Genomic DNA, 4,918 nt, shown 5'->3' with positions numbered 1-4,918 from the left:
TCGTCCAACAAGACGGATGGCTGGAAGGAGCAGGCTGGTCCAAGACACACACTGACTGAGAGTGAGACTGTCACACTGACTGTGTGACTGTGACAGTCTCTCTCTCTCTCGTGCCGCTGACATAGCCTTCAAATTTCTGGACAGTCCTCATGGCTTCTCTTCTCACCTTGATGAAATTCAGTGATGGCCTCCTTCAGGCTAGCTCAGCCTCAGCCAGGTCCTCAGTCCAGCCGACTCCTCCAGCGTCCTCTCCTCACGACTGGCGCGTCTTTCCATCCCTCCTTCCAGTACCAGGCTGCTCAGCTCCTGCCTATTTTATAGGCTGTGGGGACGGTGTGGCGGCACTGGCGGGAAACTTCAGGGCGGGCCGGGGGCGCAGGTCTGATTTGCTGTCCGAGCATCTGTGGCGGCACTGGCGGGAAAATTCGGGGCGGGCCGCGGCCGGGCGGGCGCAGTCGCAGTGGACTGACCGCTGGTCCGCGAGAGAGATGTCTGAGCGACTCCGAGGCGCACACCGCACATGCGCAATTCTGTTCGTGCCGCTGAAGCCATTTTATTACTGTCACTTTTCTCCTCCTACGGCCATTTACGGGCAGGAGGAAAGTGACCTATTTTTACGGGCTGCCCGTAAATTTACGGGTGGTTGGCAACACTGCTACCCAGTAAGTCTGTACTGTGACCTCTTGATCCGCTTGAAGAATAAAAGTTTAATTCTGCCATTGTAGAAAAGTCAAATTACTAATACATCCTGAAAAGGGAGTCTTCATTTTTGGTACTGCTGGAACATTGGTCACCATACATACTGTCTGGGGTTCAATTTCAATCATCATCTGATATGACAGTTGTAATATGTTCCATTTACATACATTTACTGTACTCTGATGCAAACAAGGCTCATATACAGCAGATTGCAATTTGCGTATCTTTCCTTGTAAGGTGTTGTCACATGCAGACAAATCATGAGTCCTATTGTCAGAATCCACATGTGTGCCCTAAAATTCCGGCGCCCAGAAATGCATTGCTTCCGGAGGCCCAAGTTTTAAAGGCATCACTACATATTTGCACATTATACTCAATTTAGTCACATTATACATAACTATTGTACTAAATGTATACAGGCACTTCTAGAAATACTTCGATTAAACACGGTCCTCCATACTTGTTCATTACCTGTCATGAGCATCATCTGAAAATTAGACTTTTGTTGTTGTTGATAAAAAGTCTGCAAGGTACACACTGTCCAGTTTACAAATTTGGTAACATTCTAGATAAAAACCTAAATGAAAGTTATCAGAAGCATTTTTATGATTAAGCATAACGTCATCTACTCCAGCCGCTATGGATGCTGGTTTGAATATGGTGGACATCCATTTGGCTTGTACTGTTAATGCATCATTGATTTTACTACTGGCATTACGTAACCTGTTAGCTAGAGCTTCTATATCAAAACCATTTAGAGTCCCAGTCAATGAGCCATAACCTCCCAACACTGTGTCATACCAGGCTCTTTTGGTTCGTTTAAATGGACAGCTCAAGGCCTTCGGAAAGGTAACCTGTGCATGAATAACAGTCTTCTGGGCATGTTGCCCAACATTTTCCCAGGTGGAAGGAAGTCTCTTAATATGTCCTGGATCAATTTTTGATGCTTCAATGTTGAAAAATATTAAATATTGTCCCCACCATGTTCTATTTCGTATTACCGAAGCATTCACACAGGATATTACAGATGTTTTATTCAATAGAAACGTATAAAATTTGTTTGGTCCTTTTGTACAGCTCTTTATAAGAGAAAGTCTTGTTGATCTAGATATGGAAAATCCAAACTTTGAGAGCAACAGTTAATATTAACCACTTAAGCCCCGGAGGATTTGGCTGCTAAAGGACCAGGGGTTTTTTTGCGATTTTTTACTGCGTGACTTTAACGGACAATTGCGCGGTCGTGCGACGCTGTACCTAAACGAATTTGACGTCCTTTTTTTCCCACAAACAGAGCTTTCTTTTGGTGGTATTTGATCACCTGTGCGATTTTTTGATCACGCGCTATAAACAAAAAAAGAGCGTAAATTTTGCAAAAATAACAATATTTTTCACATTTTTTTATATGAAATTCCCCAAAAAAAAAAGTAAAAATCAAAATTTTTTAACATTTTTCGGCCAATTTGTTTTATGCTACCTATGTTTGGTAAAAAAAATCGCAAAAAGCGTATTTTGATTGGTTTGTGCAAAAGTTATCGCGTTTACTAACAAAGAGAAAGATTTTTGTCATTTTTGGTGTTTTTTTTTTTAACGCATAATGGCGGCGATCTGCGATTTTTTTTCGGTACTGCGACATTGCGGCGGACAGATCGGACCCTTGACTGACATTTTTGACACTTTTGGGGTTACCAGTGACATTACTGCAGTAATCAGTGCTATACATATGCACTGTTACTGCAAAAATGACACTGGCAGGGAAGGGGTTAACTTTATTGGACAGGGAGGGGTTAAGTGTGTCCTAGGGGCGTGCTTTCTACTGTGTAGGGACATGGCTATTGGTGTAAAAGCAAAGATCAACCGTTCTACATAGTAGAACGGTCAGATCTTCACTTTTACACAGGGAGAACTGACAGGCAGCTTGTTTACACAAGCTGCTCTGTCTTTCTCCCTTCACAGGAGCGATCGTAGTGTGGCCGGCGGACATCGAGTCCGCCGGTCACACGCACTGACTTGCCTGTGAACGAGCCGCGGCGGGCGCGCGCCTCGGCGGGCGTGCGCCCGCCCGCGATAGGCTCGCAAGTCAGTGACAGGCGAGTGACGTACCGATACGTCACTCTGCCTGGCCGGGGCTGACCGCCGCAGTATATAGTCGTGCGGCGGTCGGCAACCGGTTAACCAACGAGGTGAGAGAGATTAATCCTTCATTTGTATGTACTGCATATATTGGCCTATATCCTCCCTCTACTGGTGCCCCAGACCACATTGTGACAGGAGTCACTTTGGGCATGGGGGTTGTGGACCCCAAATTCCTTTAGAGAGGTTGGGGGGCACCATGCCCAGCCTTATGGGGCTCTCTTATGTTTAAGTCAACCTAATTAATTAAATCCCCTAGCAGACAGACAGGTGAGCTCATTAGCACACTTAACAATAGGTGAATGGAAAAGCTGTCTCAGACCCTATTTTAGACAAAAGCAATTCAATGATTAGCAGACATGGTGTCTCTCATAGTTCCTGGAGGCCCAAATTAGGAGCTGCACTTCCTGTGCCTGACAGTGTAAAGAAATAAGTTAGATCTCCATATTTCCTGAGAGATATTGTTAATGCATATTATTGTCCCATTTGAAGTAGTCCAAACCATATTCTCAGTGTTCACCACCCTCTTGGTCACCCTGCATCCATAATAGACGCAGGGTGACTTAAACATAAGAGAGCCCCATAAGGCTGGTGCCCCCCAACCTCTCTAAAGGAATTTGGGGTCCACAACCCCCATGCCCAAAGTGACTCCTGTCACACACATAGTCCCATTAAAGGTGATATTGATGAATGGACACTGCTGATTAGCACTACAAGTATAATTGTCTTGACCCCTGCTTTTATTATCATTTTTTCATCCCCATTCCACATGGGACTCCCCCGTGTCAGTCACTTGGGTTCCTGGCGTCCAAGCTTCACCCCCGAGTTGTACCATACACGCGATACCAAGGATTCCAAGGACAGAGCCAAGTCTTTGCTTGCTCTGTAAAGATAACAATTACAATCTGAGTATCATTCTCGCAAATAACACTTTTCCTGTGGGACATATTCCTAACTTTCTACCACTGGTTTCATAATGAGTAGAGTTCTGTCCTTGCCTGATGAGTAGAGTTCTGTCCTTACCTCAGCTGGTTCCGGAGGACCAGAATGGCAGAAAGCCATTTGTACCCAAATTTTTTCTCCCACATTAACTATATTAGTTGAGCCAAAACCTTTATCCCCCCTCACGCTTAGTTCTGTAGGGGCTTTTCCTTCTTTCAGTGGGGCAAAAATAGATGGAGATCAGTAACAGTTGGGCCATACGTTCTGCCTTAGATATTGTGAGTGGTTCCTTTCCAAAATTCATCATAATTACCTTTATTTCTCCTTGATAGTCAGAATCTATTACTCCTCCCGCTTTTAGGTAGAGGTCCAATGAAGTCCATCTGCCAAATTTGTCCTGATAACTGACCCCTACCTATATATCCCATTACTGTGTGTGGTACTTCCTTTTTTAGACTATGCTGACAAAGGGGGCACTGTAGTATGGCTGATTTAATTATATCCAAAGTTAATGGAATACCCCTTGCTTGTGCCCACCTGTAAGTGGCCTTTTCTCCAAGATGTCTTTTTTTGGTGAGCCCAAACAGCTGTACCTTGAAGCCATGTCTCTTTATTTTCTGTATCTTCACTGTCATTGGATGCTTTGGATATGGCTGCTGCTACGTCTGCTTGTGAATTAAACAAGCGTTCCAATGAGTCAAAAGGTACACGAGCATCAACATGAAATACTGACATTGTTGTGTTTTGTACCAAACCCTCTATAATGACCTGTAAATCCATAGCCTGTTGTATAGCTTCCTTAGCTTTTTTTCATATACTAATTGTTGCTCCTCTCCCCAAGCGTAATCGTATTTCTTTTTGTTACTTTGTGAAGTGGTCACATTAATTGACCCAAATTAGGTATGTATTGTCTCCAAAAACCAAACAATCCAATATACGATTGGGTTTCCTGCTTTGTTTTTGGTGTTACAAAATCCAAGATCTTTTGTCTGGCCTGAGGCAAAATTTCCCAATGACCCTTATTCCATTGAATTCCTAAAAACTTCACAACTTGAGCAGGTCCCTGGGATTAAGATCCCACCCCTTACTTTTCAAATGTTAAACTTACATAAACCCTATAGAACAAAAGTTATGTTACAAATCAGCC

General features: G+C 43.8%; 1 pseudogene across 1 annotated transcript; it reads right to left on the bottom strand.

Annotated features, from left to right (window-relative positions):
• Positions 1-614: 614 nt before the first annotated feature.
• Positions 615-3,917, bottom strand: LOC309550564 (annotated as a pseudogene). The gene is made up of 3 exons: positions 3,853-3,917; positions 3,623-3,712; positions 615-1,803 (listed from the first exon to the last, which is right to left on the bottom strand). The product of its transcript is annotated as an uncharacterized misc_RNA (transcript).
• Between the last annotated feature and the right edge of the window lie 1,001 nt (positions 3,918-4,918).

Source organism: Pelophylax lessonae (genome assembly GCF_965119305.1).
Source record: "Pelophylax lessonae genome assembly, chromosome: 1".
Classification (NCBI taxonomy): Eukaryota; Metazoa; Chordata; class Amphibia; order Anura; family Ranidae; genus Pelophylax; species Pelophylax lessonae.
Note: the sequence above shows the minus strand (reverse complement) of the source record. Positions and strands in the feature narration are given on the sequence as shown.